Genomic DNA, 24,528 nt, shown 5'->3' with positions numbered 1-24,528 from the left:
AAACCAATACTTTTGAATAATTCTTGATAAAATTATTTAGTACAAAAATGGAAGGCCATAACTAGGTTATGACTAGGGCTGTGACAACAGCATATTCTTTTTATTCTTTTGACTGTAGAGCATATATCCGACACAGTAAGATACATTTAATCAACCGAGAACCACATCCGTCTATATAAAAAACTTATAAGATATTAACGGATATATACTCAAGAATCAAAACAATGAAAAGAGTATCCTGTTGTTATAGCCCCAGTCATAACAATTAAACGACATTCACTTGGAAGAAAAAAAGATGTAAGCCTGACACACAAGATAACACACACTCTATCGTATTAATATATATACATGTATACTGGGTAATAGCAATAACAACATTTCACTATATAGAAATACTCGAGTAGGGCAAACAATTTAAAATCTCACCCAGAAAGCAGATCATTTAAGATATAATAACGTTAAATGCAAAACAGGAAAACGTTGATTTTAAGTGGTCTTGGTGTCACTGTAGTCCACTTGACCTAAACCATTAATCCAATCATTGGAACTCGAGTGCAATTAAATGCAATCATCCCTTACGAAGGACGACGATTAGAGTTGCTGCAGAGTTTAGACCTCACTAGTGAGAATGGCCGTAATCAATAAAGGAAACGTTGACATTAATGTCCAAGATGCAGCGGTAAGACATGTGTTGGCAAATCAGGCCTCCGGGGAAGCGTATACTTCGCTGAGATTTCAAATCGGAGTTTTAATTTCCAGATGGTGGCATAGAATGCATTAGATTCCCTCTTACATCCCTATCTAAGAAACCTTTTAAAAGATTATCAAATACAGTATAACCCGGATATATAAAGGCCTGATAAAAACGGATATAAGAGAGATTTTCTCTGGTCCCAAATTAGAGCCTGTGTTAATCTACAGGGTAACCCGGATATAAGAAACCCGGATATAACTGCAACCTGGATACGAGAGAGTTGTAGGGACCAGAGAGGAAGTCTCTTGTATCCGGGTTAAACTATATTTTATGGAAGCTATAAGGGACGAAATGGATTGCGGACAAGGAAATGAAATTTTAGATATATGAAATACTAGTTGTCTTTGCCGGTACGCTTTAAGTGTATAATGTTCCCTATTAAAATAGTTGGACAGTTAATTTGAATTAATAAATATTGCATTCATGATATTGTTGTAAATTGGGAGCGAAACCTTACTAATTTATTCATATAAACTAGCGGACTTATCTGCCGTTGCCCGGGACAAAACTTGAACATATTTTTATATAGCTTCTCTACCTTTCTCTCTTTTCCCCTCTCGTTTCTTCGCCTACTCAAATCCTTATTTCGCCTCCAAGACTCTAGGTGGACATACACGCATATACACACTTAAGACTCTTGTTTATGTAATAGATTTCTGGAGCAATTAAAGCTGACATTTTGTTTCTAAATACTTACATTGTAAGGTGGTCGGTAATCTTCTACCATAGTGTTTTTTTTGTTTTTTGTTTTTTTACATAGGCATCACCACATTATCAAGACCAAGAGGCCACTCAAGGATAAGGGTTAAAGTTAGTGTCAGTACATTTTAACACTCGAACCCAAACGTTGTATCTGAGATAGTCGCAAAGAAAAAAAAAAGAAACGAAAATTTGACGCAGCTTTTTTTGTAGTTGAAATAAAATATATTTATTCGTGGTACTTTCCAAAATAACGCATAGCATCTTGTTTTAAACGTTCCTCTCGCACCGATTCATTCTTCCTAATCCTCTAGTCGCCCACCTGGTTCTTCGCTGTCGCCACACACGGACTCTTTTCGTCGCTTGCTGGCCACGTGTTCACACGTCCATCTCACACCGAACGCGCCTTTTTATTTCTCACCACGATGTTAATTATCTTTCTTCCCGCCTTTTCTCTTTTTTTTTCCTCCGCTGTGACGTCAACTCGTGCACCAGCGAGGTTATTCCTATACGTGTCATACGGCTGCTGCTAAACAAGCGTCAGCAGCTTTGCAACACCGCTTTACCTTGATAAAACCCGACAGAGAATGAGAATTCTATTCTAAATTTTTAATATCATTTCTACTGAGTTAAAGCAACCTCAACGTTGTAGGGGTCTGTTTTGTAGTTATTGACTTTTAGTTGAGCAACAAGTACGCATGCACACAGGTCAGTACGCTTTATATAATGCATGAGCATTACAGTTCTTGTAATTTCGATGCACATTAATTTATCTTTTAAATATGGCCGTAATCAAAAGAAAAGGAAAGACGAAAGTAATTTGCCCGTTTACTTACAATTAAGAAATGGATCCCAATACATTTTAAAATTAAATCTTCTCTGTTTAAGATTGAAATGTGTTAACACAGATATTTGATATTTGTCTAGAAACTAAATAATATATTCGAAACCTAATTATTTTTCATGGTAAGACAACAAGAATGATTGGATTAAGAAAAAACGACAAGTGATAGTAAACCAATCTCTGAGTTGAACTCCTAAATAATTAGCAATTATATTATGAGTATCACCCGTAATGAGGATCGAACCTTTAGCGCTAGAAAAGATTAACATACGACTAGAATCTTACTGCCTACTTTATCAAGTACGCTACGGATCCTGGCTAAAAGAGCCGGACTCTGGCACTCTTGTCATTAATATAACGTTAAGTATAATACAAGTTAAGCCTGGTTCACTTTCCAGTTTTGACAACACTCTTCGACGGATCTCAGAGTCTCTTGTCGAAGTTAACCCCTGGACGAATATGAGGCACTTGAAATCATCGGTACTCAATTCTGACAATTTTAAATCATCACAGCGTTTGTTAACAATCGAAGCGAAAGTCAAGTAGTCCACATCGTCTTTTTTTCGTAAGGTTTAAGCATGCCCACCGTCTATGGAACAGCGACGATTTCGAACTAAATAGTTCAGTTAGTCGTTTAACGGTGTCCGTATCCGTGAGATATTGAATATATCATCCATTACAGACATTTTTTTTTTACATGGAGGTCACCACTTATCAAGGGTTATTGCGTGTACAGTAATCAATGAGATAGTATCGTAGTAGTCGTTAGTATTGGAGATTTGATAAAGTGTCTTGCTGAGGGGGCCGATTTATCAGGAATTTGTTTATGTTGGACTTGAAGACATCCAAGTAGTAGTCAGGTGGGAAACAGGCAAACGGAAGAGAGTTCCACAGGCTCTTTGATTTGGTCATGGAATCTACGCTTTGGTTTAGGCACAGATAAAGAGTGGGGAAACTTACTGGCAGTGGTTTCAGCTAGACGGGTGTTTTTTTTTAAATAACATTTAAATAACAGTCAGATAATTACTGTACGTCTCTACTGTGATCAACTTCATCGTTTTGATAACTGCTTTGACCCGAAAATGACATTCTTTACTCAACAGAAAAGGGGGGTCAATTTTCTATCGGAACGCCCGTCCTCACACAAGGCTACTGACAAAAGATATCGAAGAATTTGGTTGGGAATTTTGTTCCCAATCCTGCTTATTTTCCTAAGCTCGTTCTTTCGAATTACCACTTCGACGATTCTGTTGTTTTGATCCTCAGGTAGATATCCATTGACATCTTATATGTTTTTCTGTAGAGTGGCGCGGTTCTCACAGTAATTGTGTCTAACTGTGTCAGATATATACTCGAGAGTCAAAACAATGAAAATAATATGCTGTTCTCATAGCCCTACTTTTTACATACGTATAATGGTATCCTTTAAAATTATTTAGCCAAATTTCTATACCTATACAGAGATGCAACTATTAAGCTTGGAAAGGAGAAATCCAGGATAACTCGGAACAAAGGAATTTTCGAGGATGGAGTAATTCTTCATATTTACCTTTGCCCCATTTCACCGCCTGCGGTAACATTTTTTTTACATGATGAAATCGCGCATGCACGCATGTAGTAAAGTGACTTGTCACATCGCGGAGGAATTTATAGCGGAGATTTGAAATAGCAAATTACAAAAAAAAAAAAAAAAAGAAAGTTGTTCACCTTTTTGTATTACGCAGAGAGTATCTGTTCCGGCAGATGCTGCAAGCTATGACTAGCTATGACTAGCTATGACTAGCAAAGACCAGATGTGGGGCAACCCCACATGCCTGACCATTAACAGAGCTCCCATTTCCCACCTCTCGGGAGCTCTGGTCCCCTTTCTCCCTCCCCCCTTCACTCCTCACATTAAAAATCGGCCTTGTGCCTAATTTGCTCGGTGGGGGAGCAAATAAATACCATCTGTTCTTCAGATGCTGCAATTCTATTTCTCGTTCTCTTTTGGTGGAGGAGAACTCCTTCACGACTGAGACAATTTTTATTTTTGTACCTTTTCTCCACGTTAAAAAACGACCCTGGTGTCTAACTCTGTCCCGTTGGGAAGCATAGTAAATAGGTACAAATGGTATTCAATTATATAACGTGTATGGTTATTAGCAGGTGCTTCTGCAGTTTAATTAACCGTTTATCAGTAAGTAACGCGTAAACATTAACAGAATAGAAGAATCATTTAATATTTCACACACATTCTGTTTACATTCGGGGGTGCAAGGGATGATGTGGCGGTGATATGGCGCGAAATATTCCATAGCTCCTTGACAGTGAACTTCGTTAAAATAAATAAATAAAATTAAACAAATAAATAAAAGTAGAAATAAAATAAAATAAAATAAATTTATATATTTCTACTGTAAAAAAAAGTCCCGGAACAAGCAAGAAAAAAAAAAAAAAGAAAAAATATATTGTTTAAAAAAATAAACAATCATGAGGGCTTTGTTATAAGCCAAAAATTAGAAACTTTTAATACATGAACGTTTATACAAAAATAAAAATACCGCACGGTGTCCGATCTTCTAACCGTCATGTTTTTGAATTTCATTTTCTAAGTGTTTCTAAAAAGTGGACATCTAACAATTTCTCTCCCCGCCCCCCTCTCTCTCTCTCTCTCTCTCTCTTCTTCTTCTTCTTCTTCTTCTTGTCCAAAATTTGAGCCTGTTTTAATGTACTGTGTGTAACTCGGATATTAGAACTCTGGATATAAATGTAACCCGAACATACGAGCGCTGTAGGGCCCTCCTGCGATGTATCTTATATCCGGGTTACCTATCTATCTATTTATCTATCTATATCACCCCCTCTCCCTCTCTGCATATATATATATATATATATATATATATATATATATATATATATATATATATATATATACTGAAACAAAGAAAATCTCGAAAGCAGAGAAACTATCGCAGTGAAACAATGACAAAGACGTCCAAAGACGCGACGTAAAATATTTGATCTTCGCAGAGTAGCGAGTGAAGGAGCAAGATGGCTCCTCTCCAAGCCGTCGTTCGGCAACGGGCCAGGAGCCATCGCTCACACGCTTGTAAGTGAAGCAGATTTTTAAGCTTGCCGGTCTCCAGTGAGATGCCTTTTCCCGGACGGGCTGACTTATCCGTGACAGAAAACGGCGCCTGTGTATTCAGAAGCAGTCCCGCTGGGCTAGGCTCGACTAGATTAGAGCCGGACGTCGAGCTCTACATCGTGTTGAATTACATTATATTGCTCGGCTATAATATTGATTACTCTATACTGACATCGAGTGGGAAGTTAGCCGACTCTCGCGCCCAGCTATGCCATCCGTTAAAACGACAGCATCGCTTCCGCTGCTTATAGCCACTCTTTTCTCTTGTCTTTCATTCATTCATTTATTATTTCTTTCTTGTTTTCCTTTTTTCTTTCTCTGAACTCTTTTTCCGTTCATCTTTTCTTTAATTAATATTTTACTTTTTCCACTTTTTTTCTATGAGTTATGTACTTTTTCTTTTATTTGGGCCTTACAATATTTTTACTTTACTTTCGTTTTATTCACGTTTAAATACACCCTCACACACACACACACACACACCCACACACACACACACATACATATATATATATATATATATATATATATATATATATATATATATATATATATGATGCCCGGAAAACTCGTCTCCAGAAAACTCGTCCCCGGAAAACTTGTCTCCGGAAAACTCATCACCGGAAAACCGTACCTGGAAAACTCGTACCCGGAAAACTCTCCTCTTTTTGCTAGGTAGGAAAACTGGTCTCTTATTGAATAAATATCGACTGAAAACACATTATATTACGGTTCTTGAAAGAGATATTGTTTTTAAAAGAGACTATGCACCCCCAGCATAGTGTTAAAAATTATATTTAATTCTTGCTTTAAAAAAATAAACTTGATCACAGAGTCAAGCCACGAAAAACGAAACCAAATATTTATTGCAAAATGTACTCTAGTTTTAACACTTTTTGTGTCAGTACGAAACAAAAATAAAGAAAGAAAACACTTGCATATTATCAAAGAAAGTAATTATTTTATTTAGAAGAATTAATTCAGTTTAAATAATTCTTGTGTTATAACAAAACAACAAAAAAGAAAACACGGTCTAATTTTGGTACCGCGCTGAAATAATAATGTTATTATTTCGAAAGCCATTCTTAACATGGGAAGAGGGGTTATCGTATAAAAGTTATATCGGGGGCGTTGTGCAGTATTCAGATGGCGGCTATTGTTAGGAGCGATAACTCCAATTTCTTTTTGGTCAAATAACAGAGCAAATAAGTAACAAACAAGATTTTTTTCCGAACAGAAAAATATTTGAAAAACAAAACATTTTTTGCATAAAAATGTATCAATATATAATTGTAAAAACATTTATTGTATAAAAATGTATCAATATATAATTGTAAAAACATTTATTGTATAAAAATGTATCAATATATAATTGTAAAAACATTTATTGTATAAAAATGTATCAATATATAATTGTAAAAACATTTATTGTATTAAAATGAATCAATACATAATTGTAAAAACATTTATTGTATAAAAATATATCAATATATAATTGTAAAAACATTTATTGTATAAAAATGTATCAATATATAATTGTAAAAACATTTATTGTATAAAAATGTATCAATATATAATTGTAAAAACATTTATTGTATAAAAATGTATCAATATATAATTGTAAAAACATTTATTGTATAAAAATGTATCAATATATAATTGTAAAAACATTTATTGTATAAAAATGTATCAATATATAATTGTAAAAACATTTATTGTATGAAAATGTATCAATATATAATTGTAAAAACATTTATTGTATAAAAATGTATCAATATATAATTGTAAAAAGCATTTATTGTATAAAAATGTATCAATATATAATTGTAAAAGCATTTATTGTATAAAAATGTATCAATATATAATTGTAAAAACATTTATTGTATAAAAATGTATCAATATATAATTGTAAAAACATTTATTGTATAAAAATGTATCAATATATAATTGTAAAAACATTTATTGTATAAAAATGTATCAATATATAATTGTAAAAACATTTATTGTATAAAAATGTATCAATATATAATTGTAAAACATTTATTGTATAAAAATGTATCAATATATAATTGTAAAAACATTTATTGTATAAAAATGTATCAACATATAATTGTAAAAACATTTATTGTATAAAAATGTATCAATATATAATTGTAAAAACATTTATTGTATAAAAATGTATCAATATATAATTGTAAAACATTTATTGTATAAAATGTATCAATATATAATCATAAAAACATTTATTGTATAAAATGTATCAATATATAATTGTAAAAACATTTATTGTATAAAAATGTATCAATATATAATTGTAAAAACATTTATTGTATAAAAATGTATCAATATATCATTGTAAAAACATTTATTGTATAAAAATGTATCAATATATAATTGTAAAAACATTTATTGTATAAAGATGTATAAATATATAATTGTAAAAACATTTATTGTATAAAAATGTATCAATATATCATTGTAAAAACATTTATTGTATAAAAATGTATCAATATATCATTGTAAAAACATTTATTGTATAAAAATGTATCAATATATCATTGTAAAAACATTTATTGTATAAAAATGTATCAATATATAATTGTAAAAATATTTATTGTATAAAAATGTATCAATATATAATTGTAAAAACATTTATTGTATAAAAATGTATCAATATATAATTGTAAAAACATTTATTGTATAAAAATGTATCAATATATCATTGTAAAACATTTATTGTATAAAAATGTATCAATATATAATTGTAAAAACATTTATTGTATAAAAATGTATCAATATATAATTGTAAAAACATTTATTGTATAAAAATGTATCAATATATAATTGTAAAAACATTTATTGTATAAAATGTATCAATATATAATTGTAAAAACATTTATTGTATAAAAATGTATCAATATATAATTGTAAAACATTTATTGTATAACAATGTATCAATATATAATTGTAAAAACATTTATTGTATAAAAATGTATCAATATATAATTGTAAAAACATTTATTGTATTAAAATGAATCAATATATAATTGTAAAAACATTTATTGTATAAAAATGTATCAATATACAATTGTAAAAACATTTATTGTATAAAAATGTATCAATATATTATTGTAAAAACATTTATTGTATAAAAATGTATCAATATATAATTGTAAAAACATTTATTGTATAAAAATGTATCAATATATAATTGTAAAAACATTTATTGTATAAAAATGTATCAATATATAATTGTAAAACATCTATTGTATAAAAATGTATCAATATATAATTGTAAAAACATTTATTGTATAAAAATATATCAATATATAATTGTAAAAACATTTATTGTATAAAAATGTATCAATATATAATTGTAAAAACATTTATTGTATTAAAATGTATCAATATATCATTGTAAAAACATTTATTGTATAAAAATGTATCAATATATCATTGTAAAAACATTTATGTATAAAAATATATCAATATATAATTGTAAAAACATTTATTGTATAAAAATGTATCAATATATAATAGTAAAACATTTATTGTATAAAAATGTATATATATATAATTGTAAAAACATTTATTGTATAAAAATGTATCAATATATAATTGTAAAAACATTTATTGTATAAAAATGTATCAATATATAATTGTAAAAACATTTATTGTATTAAAATGTATCAATATATAATTGTAAAAACATTTATTGTATAAAAATGTATCAATATATAGTTGTAAAAACATTTATTGTATAAAAATGTATCAATATATAATTGTAAAAACATTTATTGTATAAAAATGTATCAATATATAATTGTAAAAACATTTATTGTATAAAAATGTATCAATATATAGTTGTAAAAACATTTATTGTATAAAAATGTATCAATATATAATTGTAAAAACATTTATTGTATTAAAATGAATCAATATATAATTGTAAAAACATTTATTGTATAAAAATGTATCAATATATAATTGTAAAAACATTTATTGTATAAAATGTATCAATATATAATTGTAAAAACATTTATTGTATAAAAATGTATCAATATATAGTTGTAAAAACATTTATTGTATAAAAATGTATCAATATATAATAATAAAACATTTATTTACAAGTTGACGTAAAGAAATATAATTTAATAAAACAATTTTGTAATAAAAATAATATTACATTTTTATAAAGTAAATTTTCTTTTTCTGAACAAATAAATAATTAAATGAAACATCTTTTTTTAATTAAAGCAACTTTGAAGGGTCAACAAAAAAATTAAGAATTTAAATGTTTTTTTTTTTGACAGAGACGCACCACATGGCGACTGTTTAGTGAAACGCACCAAGAAAAGATGGCCGTCGTGTGCATACTGCAGAAGCGTTGTTTCGTGAACAAACAATGTGTTAAGACTAAATTAATTTTCGAAAATAATGGGGAACGGGGGCCGTGCATGAATTGTGCTTTTATTTAATGATTGCTCCCTCAAAACGTGTTCTTTAACTTTCTTTGTGGCTTTATTTTTAATCGCGTGTGTATTTATTTTAGTTTTTGAACTTTTTTTTCTCTTTGCGTGAATTTGATTCGTCTTTTATTTAGTGTTTGTTTTTGTTTTATTTTTATTTCATTTTATTTTAATTTTTTTTATTATTTTCTCCACTAAATATTATTTTTTTTGTAAATTTTTTTTTCATAATATTCAAATAATACTTGTGCCCCCCCTTTTTTTGGCCTCAAATATTACCTTCAAAATTTTTTCGTGATTAAATAAACAAAAAAAAAACTTTTGCGCATGCGCTTTGGGGGAGCAATCATTAAATAAAAACACCATTTATGCAGGGTCCACGTATCCCGTGAATTACCAATTTTTCTAAATGAAATATTTGTTTTATTATTTGATAATACAAAAAATGTTTTCTTCTTGTTTGTTTGTTTCGTAATAACACAAGAAATGTTAAAAACTAAAATATTTTTTAAAAATAAATATATGGATTCGTTTTTTGTGTCTTCCGTTCAGTTTCGTTACATAGTCAACCGTATCTACTTCTGGTAGTTTGATTACTTTTTCCGAGCAGTAATATTGAACATTACTTAAAAATATACAAATTAATTTTCTTTTGGAAAGGGTGGGTCTCGTTTTAAATCTATATCTACTCTAGTATTTTCATTTATTTTCGGACATATTTTGTTCAAAATTATTTACTAAGTAATGCCGAGTGCGACATTACTTGTTATTGCTTTTTAACTAAATAAACTCTTTAAAATAAGTTTAAACACCAAAAACTTACTAAGCTAGTTAGAAAACGAAAACTTAGAAAAATCAATTTAATTTTTTTAAAACAGTAAAGAAATAAAAATATTTTTACAAATATTATGGGATATGCATTATTACCTAAAAATATACAAATTTATTTTCTTTTGGAGAGGGGGGGGTCAATTTAAAACTATATCTACCTCAGGATTTTCTTTAATTTTCTATTTTTGAGAAATTATTGAGACACCTAAGACGTGATCCTATTATGTTGGACATTTTCTGTTCATAGGTAACACTCGACAAAAAACAAACAAACAAAAAAAAACAATAAAAAACAAAAAAATAAAACAAAAATAAAACTACAAATCTCTACTTAAGTATTTATGAATTTATAAATATTAAAAGAATCAGAATCGGGAATCGAATCGGAATCGGAAATTAAGAACAGAATCGGTAATTGGATCGGAATTGGGGAAAACATTGGAATTGTCCCGCTAATATATATATATATATATATATATATATATATATATATATATATATATATATATATATATATATATATATATACATATATATATATACATACATATACATATATACATATATATATATATATATATATATATATATATATACATATATATATATATATATATGATAAGAATAATGGAAATAGTATTCCGACGAAAAACAGAAATTAGAAGGAACAATAAATTACCTAACTGAAATTTCATTTAGCAGCCTATGTTTGAATTATAAAGGACATGTATTTTTTTCCAGAAAAATATTAACTGCGTCATATCTTTTAAAAATATATTATCGAAAATATGACGTGATTAAAAATCTCCCTCTCTTTAACAAGGAATCCCCCCCCGTTGTTGTGTTTTAATTTCCAACATATTTTTATGTTGCTGAAATGGGACAGCGTTACACGTTCAAAAAAAAAAAAAGAAAAAAAAAGTCAAATATTTATACTGGTGGTTTTGTTTTCTTAATATCATTCATCCAGAGGAATCTCGGAATTAAGACGAAAGGTTTATGAACATAACTCGGTTTGTTCCTTTTCATTTCTCTCTCTCTCTCTCTCTTTCTCTCTCTCTTTCTCTATTTCTCTTTCTCTCGTTCTCTTTCTCTCTCTCCCTTTCTCTCTTTCTCTCTCTCTTTCTCTCTCTCTCTCTCTCTCTATATATATATATATGTATATATATATACATATAATGGTTGTATAATGATGTTTACTAGACGCTTATTAAAGAGTGTTCGATGGGGGAACAGAGAAAGCGTATAAACCGATTTGTTGCATATGTGCATACATGTTTCAGTTAAATCTCAATACACGGAGATCTACCTCATCTGACACAGAACATATGTATGTGCGAGGTATATGCCTCTTAGTTTATTTTTCTCAGACAGTGTCCATGCATAAGTAATTATAATGCAAGAATAATAATAATAATAATAATAATAATAATAATAATAATAATAATAATAATAATAATGATGATAATAATAATAATAATAATATATATATATATATATATATATATATATATATATATATATATATATATATATATGCATGTAATATACTGAGTTCGTGTAATTCAGTAAGTTTTCAGATACCAATGAGTTTTAAGCTTAAGGAGTAAGCTACAAAATGATCATATTTCATAATTGAGCATTTATATACTGTGGAAGCAAAATCCAGACTTCAAAAAGGGTGTTGATGGCAACAAAATGTATTTCATTTTACGTTACAATTGTTTCCATGTCCAGTCGAACAATTTCAAACATTATATCGTTTGAAAATTTTCCAAAACCAGCATTTCTTCAGACTTTATGATTATACACACTTTTGACAATAGAGCATTTTTTTAGCGGGAAAAGCATGTGAGAAACATTTACCTTTGCTGTAGTTACGAAAAAAACCCATTTAAATATGAATATATCGCCTAATTTTCGTATCTTTATTTAAGAACAGAGTCAGAAGAAGTTTTCACAGAAAACCCTAAGCCATTCATTTTTTTTTATATATCCCATTCGAAGTCTTGATTTTGCTTCGACAGTATATATATATATATATATATATATATATATATATATATATATATATATATATAAATATATATATATATAAATATATATATATATATATATATTTCATCGCTTACACATCTTGTTAAACGAAATACCTACTTTAATAGGATTTTAATCTTTACTCTTATTGTGTATTAGCCGGCTATTTGTAGGTGTGTGTTGTGCAAAAAAAAAAAAATTTTTAATTTAAAAAAAAAAGAAAAAAAGTGGTAGTAGACAGGCCGGCAGGCTCGACCTCCTACCGCGAAGGAGGATAAGAACGTGGACCCCCCCCCAAAAAAAACGTGACGTCTTTGCTGTTGCACCCATCGCAAACCGGATGTGACATAGGTTTAAATTAAGGCTAGTCAATCGAAAAGAGGGGATTACTTTCGAAAATATCGACGAAAAAAGCGACCCCTCCCTGTAGAAACGTGCCCAGGTGAGCGTGAAGGAATTAATGTTTTTAGCAAATTTTTTAATATACGTCGTTCGGAGGATCGAACTGCTAAACGAAACCAATCTCGTGAAAATCCATCGCCTCTCTCGAAAGTTTCAGCTACATACATACATACATACATGCATACATACATACATGATGATGATGATTGCAACGTCTTGTCAGACGAGTGCCACTCCCTCATGCACTTAAGTTCCATGAGCCCAAAAATGACTTACAAAATTTTTTTTTTAAGTCCTACCGGTGAATTCACACGCTCAAGCAGGCATCCAGCATTTTAAACCTCCACACGTCACAACTTTTCCATCGCCACAGGACCATTTTTATAAACAAATGCCTGAGGAAGTATCTATACACTGATGATGTTACAGAGTCTTAGCTTTGTACGACAGCTATGTTTCTCTCTCGGTTCAAAATGTTGAGATCAGCAACAAGCAAGAGCAAAATAGCCAGCAACAATTTTACCTGCAGATCAGCTTAATGCGGGTATTGGTCTCCCGCTTTAAGTTTTTTTTTTAAATCAGAGATTTGCTTCTCCTAGAAAGGTTGCCTTCACCACGGCTTACGGGAGCCCTCACTACCCCAACACACACACACACAAACACATACGGTGCTAGTTGGCCCTTGACCCCGAAAAAGGGTTCATTCGCCCTTTGGAAGGTCTTGTTTTTTTAATTCTTCAGGGAGACTAGCCACCCTCCTCACCAAACAAGTCTGGTGGGGGAACCAGTTTAGTCGACGGTGACTCGTCCATGAGGCAGGTAGTACTGGGTCACATGGTACCAGTAGCATATGGCATGACATGACATGACCTGACATACATACATACATACATACATTTAAACAGACAGGTAAGATTTATATTATAGATGGAAAAAATTAGTTAAACTTCAAATTAGTTAAACTTCATTAATTATATTTCTCTTATTCTTTCCTTATTTTAATCTTTTTTGTTTTTATTATATCTGGCGTTCCTTTCTGAACTCTTATCAATGCTACCCCCCTCTTTGCCAAACTTTCACACAAAACACTCGACTAACTTAAACTACTACTTACAGCCGCTAAACTCCTGACCGACGAAAATATGGATTTAGGTAAGCCCGTTTCACAGCAGATATCCTAACTGTAATCACTGAACGTATATACCGTCCATTAGACAAAACAGCGGAGGATAGAGCGATAACCCTAGATATATCTAAGGCTTTTGACAGGGTATGGCACGATGGTCTTCTAAGTAAAATTAGAACATATGGTATCACTGGAAGAATATATAATATGATTAAATGCTTCTTAAGTAAGAGACAAATCTAGGTTGTTCTCGAAGGTTGTACATCAAATCATATGATATAAATGCGGGAGTACTAAGCGGGGGGGTCTAAACTTGGACCTTTATTATTCCTGATATTAATAAATGACCTCCCTGATAAAAGTGTTTCTGAGATGGGTATATTTGCCGATGACAGGCACGAGGGAAAACACATGAACGCATATCTAAGGAAATGGCAGAGACACTAGACGATGACCTCCAATCTGTAGTGGAATGGGGACAAAAATGGATTGTCACATTCAATACTGCAAAGACTAAGCTTGTTTCCTTCAATAATTACAAGAAACCTTCTCTACCACCAATAGCAATAGCAAGACCACATCACCTGACTGTACTTCATTTAAACTGCTCGGCCTAATGTTTACAGGGAACATGAACTGGAATAGATACATTGAGAGCATTGCCAAGGCTGTTGTGAAAAAAGTGGGCTCTCTCTACCGTGCTAGAAACTACTTACGCCTGAAAATATCCTGTAGCCCTATAAGGCCGCCATTCGCCCTTGTATAAAGTACTGTTGTCACATTTGGGCTGGTACATCTGCTACTCGTGTCTCACTCCTGGGCAGGGTCCAACAGAGAGCCGCCAACCTCATAGATCCTATACTGTCATCAAGGCTTCAGCCTTTGTCCCATCGACGAAATGTTGCATCCCTCTGCCTGTTCTACCAGTATTTTAATGGTGAATGCTCTGACGAACTATAAACACCTGTACCCCCTCTGTGACAGCACATGGTCTTTCCTTCAACAACAAGCCGACCCCACAATTGTGTGCCGTGGATTACTACTGCCATCTTTTCATCGTTCTCGTTGGTCGTGCATCATCTTTTGGTTCACACCTGAGGTTGCTGACGGAACACAGTGGAAGTAAAATAAGTTGTGGAACAAAGAAAGGAAAAACACAACGCCAATGTTTCACATATATTTGACGGTTGGACTTTGGAGTGTGTGTGTGTGTGTGTGTGAGCGCGCGCGCGTGTGTGTGCGTGCATGTGCTGCGTGTGTGTGTGTGTGTGTTCTCCCCGTTCTATCGATGTTACGTTCATCTGTCAGTCTCTATCCCTCTAAAAACCGTCGTCTCTATCCCTCTAAAAACTGTCCAACCGTTATCGCTACGAGCTCTCATCCGTCTAAACCGGCAGCTCGATGTGAACTACCTGAATTCTCTGTGTCTGTCTGTCAGTCTGTCTGTCTGTGTGTCTGCGTGTCTGTGTACATTTCCCTACACAATAACTCTGTCAATTTTCAGTCTACAGACTCGAAATTTGATATACAGGGTATGGAAAATTTGGGAAAAGCTTTGTAATCAGATTTCGGCCAGTAATTTGGCTGTTAAGGGGTCGAAGTTCAACGATTTGACCTTTGAGAACTCTATCACACTCCTCTGCCAATTTTGGGTCTAAACACTTGAAAATTTGGATATAGGTTCCTGGGATATGGGTCTAACTTAATAACTTGATTTGAGTCTCAAAACAATAAAGGTTAAGGGGACATAATAGAGGTCAAATTTAAAATCAATTTGACCGCTTCGGTCTCTACCAAATTACTCAGACATTGTCTGGTCTAAACATTTGAAATTTTACATAAAGGGTATTCAGTGATAGAGCAGATTTTTTAATTGGTTTGGGTCGAAAATTTCAGTTACCAAGGTATAAATTTATGTATGTATGTTTTCATGTTTGCTTAAAAGCCAGCTTTTATTTATCTTCTATAATATAAATTTCATCTGTCTGTTAATAAGTGTGTGTGTATGTGTGTGTTTGTATGTCTCGTTAAAATTTTCGACACACGCGACCAACACTGCCAAAATTGATATTGTTTGAAAGATCAGTGTCTCGGTCGACAAATATTCACAAATAGGCCAAAATCGTTCATTATTTCATCGTCAACTGAGCCGTTTCTTACAAGGAGGGGTCACTTTTTTCATCACCACTTTTGCAAAGCCATCGTGCGCGTTACTTATTTCGAAACCCGCCGACGTCGTTTGTCTCGGGGGTTAAATGGTTGGCTTTTTTTAATACTTTCTTTTTTGCTCCTTCGCGTTACAGGTTTGAGCCTAGCTACTGCGGCTGTTTTTTTGTTTTTTTTTGCGCTCGTGCATGTACTCACTGGTATTTTCATTTAGGGGCTTGGCTAATCAAAAAAAAAAAAATAAAATAAGGGTCCGTTGCTGAATACCCTTTACCATAAAACTTTTGCACACCTGGGAAATGTCGGGTACCCCTGCTAGCACTTTATATTTTTTATAATGTTGACCCTTCTATTAGCACTCTACTATCAATAACATCGCATTCAAGAAGAATAACAACGTATTGAAATGCCTAGGATAGAGCGTAAACAACGTGCTTTGCTGATATTGAAAAACGAATACAAGGCAAAGGTGGTAATGAGTTACCTATATATATATATATATATATATATATATATATATACATATATATATATATATATATATATATCGTGATCAACCTCTAAAATTCATCCCCATACGATTGCTGTTGCCCCCGTCTCTTTTTTAGATTTTATCATTAAGGAAAACAAATTACTAAAAACTAAATCCCTCGATTCCAATTTTGATGAGTGAGGGCGAAACATGTCAATTGACTCGTTTTGATTTTTCCCCCTCTATTTTCCTACTTTTATTATTTAGTCGCTATCAATTTTCATTTTCGGTCTTTTTTTTAAAATATGCAATGAATTCCGAAGGAATACGTCTTCCCTTCCTGATTGCCTTAATAAAGTTTTGTACCCCCAAGAAAATTATTATATATATATATATATATATATATATATATATATATATATATATATATATATATATATATACAACTACTTAATTTACTCACATAAATTAATATACGAAAGTATAGATTTATGCGTAAAGTATTTACTTCAAAAGTGCTCAATTTGCTATCCTGTACTTTAAAGAACCCCAACATCTATTAAACTGTAGAAGAGAAATAGCAAATAACTGTGTTCACAAAATAAAATTTACTCTAGGATAGCGATACAAAATAGATTTAAAACTAACAAAAACAATAGAAAATAAACAAATAAATAAATTAAATAAACATGAATATACATAAACGATCACACATATATGTATGTATATATATGCATATATATGTGCATATATGTATACACACACACACACACACATATATATATATATATATATATATATATAAACTAACAATAAAATAAAAAAAATACTAAGCTAGTTTTAAAACAGATCCTTTGCCCGATAAAATGCATGTCCATTGGCTGATAGGAATGGCGCGGTGGATACTAGAAAGCTGATTGGCTTTTTTAAATCTCAATAGAAGAGGAGTATATAAAAACGATAAACAACCACAGAATTCGCGCATAAGCCTGAAGAGTCCTAGAGTGGATGAAACGCGGAATATTCAGTGTAGCTTAATCGCCATGTATAGTTTATAAATTAATATATATATATATATATATATATATATATATATATATATATATATATATATACCCGCACACACACACATATATATATATATATATATATATATATATATATATATATATATATATATATATATATATATTGATAGATAGATAGATAATAAACTTGTGCTTATCAGACTGAAAACAATATCAGATGAAAATCATAATTTTATCTTAGTGTCTAAAGACTGATTAACGAAAACTTTTCTCATGTTTTGTTTTAATTTTAGGAAAATCGATAATCAATTTTTACTGATATATCGAAGATTAGGATGAGATATTGTCTACTTGTCTATATTGAAATCAGATATGTCGATTGATTTTGTAGCCGCTGCAATAGCAGCAGCAGAAGAACTCCCTAAACTCTGACCATTCCTCACCTAAAAGGTCTCTGATAATAAATCCAGATGTTTTTTTAATCGTCGCGTTCGTATTTGAAGCACCGCAAATCGATCGAGTGATATTTCTTCTAGGTATACACATATTGAGTAACAATTCGATGAGAATATACGAGAGTGGCTACAGAAGTAATGCCTCCTATTGTTTATTCCTCTCAAACGAACCAGAGATGATTGAAAATTGCATTGTTACGATGACTACGGTGTGAGACTTTAAGCCGGCAGGAGATCGGTCGAGAGGTGATAGAGAAATCAGGGCGTGACAAGCAGAGGAACAACAATCGCTATCCCCTATTTGAACACTAAGAACTTCCGCAGAGACTACCATCCCGTGAAACCTTTGCCACTATTACAGGTCTCAGACGAACAACACCAGCATCCTTCCGGCTGCGTTAGTGGAATGAATCTGACAACGACAATAAACAACAAATCTCTACCGACACCGAAAGAAGACCTTTCAACTTATTTAGAATTTCCCTCCAGAAGCGTGGGTAACACTCAACAAGGTCCGAGCGAAGATGGCCAAAAAAAGGAACAAGTGGGGCTGTGTACAGGAATTTCGGTGTACCTGCGGCATCGACGTTCAAACTGTCGCACACATAAACACTGTCGCCTGAGCGAGGTATGCTTTCATGTGGACTTTAGGGATGCCTCGGACACTGCCCGACGAGTGATGTCGAAATGGAGTTAAAATGATGATGATGATGATGATGATGATGATGATGATGATGACGACGATTAGGGGATTTTTTTTTCCGCAGCCTCAAAGTCAACAGAATCTACACCAATCTTGTCATTACATTTTACATTATTGATTGCGATATGATGCTCATCCGGTTAAGTTCTAGGAATTTAACTCTCTCTCTCTCTCTCTCTCTCTCTCTCTCTCTCTCTTTGAGAAGGAGTTAATTTATGACTGAGGCACGCCAACCGGAGAATGTCGACGGGGCTACCCAGGCAATTTATTTATTTTTTTTTTTTTAGGTCAGAGTGCTCAACATCAGAGATGCAAACATTTCAATCCCATTTTTCCAAACTTTGTGCCGAATTTCTCACTGGGGGGATGGAAATAAATACCTTTCTCAGTCTTCACCCACTTTCCGACTTCTTGAGACTTGCTGTAAATTGATCTCCGGCGGGAGATATTAGATATGACTGATGTGGAAGCATTCAAGGAGAAATACTTCAAAAATATAACAAATCTAGTGCTTTATATTGGATCGATGACAACAACAACTACTACTACTTACTTACTACTACTACTACTACTGTCATCAGTTGATTCTTCTGCGGCGGCGACTCAAACTGCGTGCGCGGAGGGTTCAAAGGGCGAGCGTGAATAATATATGTGGTGAGGATAGTGACCACTTAACGGGCACTTGTCTGGCGCGGTGCCAAAATGAAGAAGGATCGAGTGAGTAATCAAATCAAATGAGCAATATTGTATTTACAAGGCGGTTAAAGCGACGTCGGGAGGAAAATAGAATGGAGCAGGTGAAGGGGGAGTGAGTGAGTGAGCGAGGGATTGGAGTGGAGGAAGTTCTCGAAGATTGGAGGCGAGAAAATTGCGAACCCTTGGGTCTCGATTGTGTGGTCGGACGAAAGAAAGCAAAAATCATAAAGTAAAGTAGAAAAATAGTTGTGGCAGAGAGAAAAGTAAAAAAAACAAAACAATAACAAAAAACGACAAAAAAAACAGTATATATATATATATATATATATATACTGTTTATATATTATTACTATATATATATATATAGTATATATATATACTATATATATTATTATACTATATATATACTATATATTATACTATATATATATATATATATATATATATATAGTTTGAAGTTGCTATTTTTCAAAAGTAGGGTAAACAATGAAATATAACGATGTTAATACAAGAGTGCTCAATACGGCAGTAGAGCAAATTACATTTTCAATTTGTCTTTACATAAGCAGTAATTTGTTGCTACACTGTCATGAGCATGTTTCGGTTTTCTAGTGTTTAGTAATTAGATACCTCTTCAGGCAACAAACGCTTATTTACGAAAGCGGAATTCAAAATGAAAACCGAAAATCAAGTTTCAGCAAAAGGAAGGCCGTTTTTTTCTTTTTCTTTTTTTTCTCTGCGCGGAGAAGAGGGTTGATTAGGTGTGAATTTGTTAGTTTATTTATTTCCGTATTTGTTTATTCACTTATTTACCGTGTTTTCATTCAGTCATTTCCTGTTTGTGTTAGGGAATCGTGTTTGTAAGCTCTAGGGTTGTAAAGCTAGAGCGATGTAGATGTTATCTTAAACAAGGATGACGTTCGCTTGTCTGATTGCCCACCGCCTGTCTTGATTAGTTGTTTCAAATTTCTTTTTTAATTATATGTTTTGATTTAATATTCCTATTTGCTAAAGGATTCAACTCAGAAATATTGACCATTTCATAGGCTTCTAGTGAACGGTGGAGGGGAGGAAAAGGGTGAGGGGCGTAAGAAAGAAAGGAGAGAATAAAGTGGGGGTTGATGGAATGGAGAGGAAGAAAAAGAAAAGAAAAAGAGAAGAAAAGGTAGAAAGGGAGGGAGGGTGGCATCGTTTGTCTGATAGTGGAATTTTTGTTTTAACTTATTTAAACAAAATCGGTTTTTTATTCTTTATTTTTATTTCATTTGACCACTTAAAAATGTATTCCTATTTGTTTATTTAATGTTGGTTTATTAATTGGTGTATTTGAACATTTGTCATTAAAACTTTTATATAATGATAGTAATTGCAAAACTGCGAATATATGTTATAATTAAACTTATGATGGTTAGCGATAATGATTATTTCGCTAGAAGGATGATTAGGAATTCGACCCAGTTATTCGCACTGAGGTAACTTTTACTACGGGTTATATTAATTATGTGTAAATAGTAGTGCCAATGGATCTTATGTATGTAGAAGACTATGTATACATACGTATCTAAATGCCGATATGTTATATAACTACTCGGGGTAGATGTATACAGGTGTTATCTGGATTTATTTTTCAACGTCTATATCATATGGTGTCGTGCATCATTTATCGTGTAGATTATGGTCAACACTTAGTGATTGTGGTATTTTAAAGATGTGTCACGATTGAGGTTAGCAATTTAAAAGATTTTATTTGAGTGTTTCACTTTGGTGGAAATATCATATATTTTGCTACAACTGCATTTTATATGCAAGTTCGTCATAAAATGGGTAAGTATCGAAAATTTCAGGAGAATCTGACCATTAGTTGTTTTTTGTTAGATATTTTTTTTACATTTTCACCCCAAACAAGGCAAATTGCCACTTTGGTGTAGGGGGCTACTATCAGGGACAACAACTACTGGGGTACTATGTAGGGATTTGGGCAGAAAGATGTCGGTTCACGTTACACTTGAACTTTTGCACGTCAGTAGTGTTAGGGAAGCAGGGACCTGGAATAGAATTCCAGAGTCTAGCGGTTCTGGGGAAGAAACTATTGGAGTAAAAAGATATTTTACATCTAGGGATCTCTACAGTGTGGGGGTGGGATTTAGCAGCCTGTCGGGTTTGTCGAGGGTGCTCACGTCGTGAGGGCACAAGTGATTGTAGTTCGTCAGAGCATTTACCACTAAAATACTTGTAGAAAAGGCAGAGGGATGCAACGTTTCGTCGATGGGACAGAGGCTAGAGCCAGTTCAGGGCCTATCAGGTTTGCAACTCTCTTTTGAACCTTGTCAAGGAGCGAGAGACTAGAAGCAGATGCACCAGCCCAGATGTGGCAGCAATACTCCATACATAGGCGAATGGTGGCCTTATAGAGGTACAGGATACTTTCGGGTGTTAGTTGTTGTCTAGTACGATAGAGAGAGCCCACCTTTCTTGCAGCGGCCCTGGCAATGCCTTCAATGTAATTGTTCCAACTCATGTTTCCTGTGAACGTTAGGCCAAGGAGTTTGAAAGATGTACTCTCAGATAAAGAGTTGTTGGGCATTGCTATAGGTCTTGTAATTATTGAATGAAACTAGTTTAGTCTTGGCGGCATTGATTTATTAAAAACGGCTATGTTTTCACGTTCGAAATGTGTACTACGTGGGAACGTTATTTAAAGGCGTGAATTATGTAAACACGATTTTTGTCTCGCATTTTCATTATTTTCGTAAGATGAAAAAGTTGGGTTTTTTTCTTAATTATTACTAATTTATTTATTACTAGTTTATTTTGTCTTTCTTCTTTTAAATGGTATAAAAGTCATATTGATAATATTAACTTATAATAAAGTTATATCGGGGGATAATGCTTGGTTAATTTTGGAGGTACCTAAGGACCAACCACATTTTTGAAACAACTGCTAATCACCGTCTGTGCAATGGTACGGTAGATCTCCGGGTTTACATAAGATTTTTCCTACTCCTAGATGCATGTCTTAACGGACAATCACGATGGCACACCGGTTGTTGCCAGATCACCGAAGTTAAGTAACGATTAGCCTGGCCAGTACCAGGTGCGTGACTATTAAGGAAGCCTAAGCGATGTATGTGCCGCGCCGAAACAGAAATTTCCAAGTTGATATATGGGGGCACATGTAATTCACTGCAAGATATACACCTCCAGTTTACATTAAGCTCTCTCTCTCTTTGTTTGTCTGTCTGTCTGTCTGTCTCTCTCTCATATATATATATATATATATATATATATATATATATATATATATATATATATAACTACTTCATTTACTCACACAAATTTAATATACGAAAGTATAGATCTATGCGTAAACTTTAAGTATTTACTTCAAAAGTGCTCAATACGTAGGTAGAGCTAGTTAGTAATTTATAAAATAGTCTACAACTGCACTATGGACTTTTCTTCTTATTATTAACCTTTCATCTTCGGTATGCAGCCATTTGCGTTGCTACCAATTTTGAGGGCGCATGAGATCCAATGGAACACGGTTAATGTCATTCCTTCCCTGCAACAGACTGCGACAACATTGCAGAATGCAAAAAGACATTAACTGCGGCTTCGTTGGAGCAAACTACCCGCTCCAAACTTGGACGCAAGATGGCTGCACTATTTTGCAATAATATCCTGTGTACGAATAAAGTTTGTCTTGAATTTTACAGGTAGGGTTTGTTATTTTGTGATCGTCTCATTTCTTGGCTCCAACAGAGTGCATCGAGCATGTTAGATAAAATTCCCATCTTGACATAAAATAATTCTTATCAAAATGCGGAATTATGAAAGGTTAATAATAAGAAGAAAAGTCCATAATGCAGTTGTAGACATTCTGTCTTATAAGTGAGCCTAACTCGTAGGTTTTTACAAATGTTCTATACTTCACCCACAGCTGAGATCTGAAGTAAAGAGGACACTAATGTAAGCACCGAAGTCTCCTAATTAGAAGACATAATAAAAAATGAGTCCTTCCTCTTCGTTGGTCTGGAAAGAACTGATAAATCTGAAAGGGAAATAGAAATTGGCGTCAAACGCACGTGATACTTCTGGTTAGATTCGACCAATCAAATCGATCGATACAATGCCAGTTAGGACTTGTATTATGATTGAAAAATTTCTTGCAATATGTACACATGTTTTTAATAAATCTAGTAAAAGTCAACTAATAGTTAGATCGTATTATTTAACATAATAGAGTTTCACTAATAACTCGATACTTTGGCATGGGTCTTCTATTAAAATGCAATAATCGTAAAATAAGTTTCCAAATTTTTTGAACAGGCATTTAGAATTGTCGTAGACACTTGTAAATTCGGTACGTAATTGCTATACATATTTTTTTGTTTATGATTTTAGCTTCAAAAGAACAGCTACAGCAGGAATTCGAATACACCCTACTAAAGCTTGATTGTCACAGCTGGCGAATTTAAAAAGTACAATCTGGACGTGTGGAAACTTTAGAAGAACGATATTCAGTAAAATTCTGTTTTAAAATTTGAAGAAATGCCACAGAAAATAATGGAATGGTTTAGACGGCTTTTGGACCATCTTGCATGCATGGATCATCGGGGTTTTGGTTTTGAGTGGCATCAGAAATTCAAGGAAAGTAGGAAGTCTGTGAGGGATAATGAGAGATTTGGGAGGAGTAAAGAACGCCAGAACACCAGATTT

Source organism: Euprymna scolopes, chromosome 39, assembly GCF_053919585.1.
Source record: "Euprymna scolopes isolate OS-2025 chromosome 39, ASM5391958v1, whole genome shotgun sequence".
NCBI classification, from domain to species: Eukaryota; Metazoa; Mollusca; class Cephalopoda; order Sepiida; family Sepiolidae; genus Euprymna; species Euprymna scolopes.
This window is presented reverse-complemented; position numbering follows the sequence as displayed.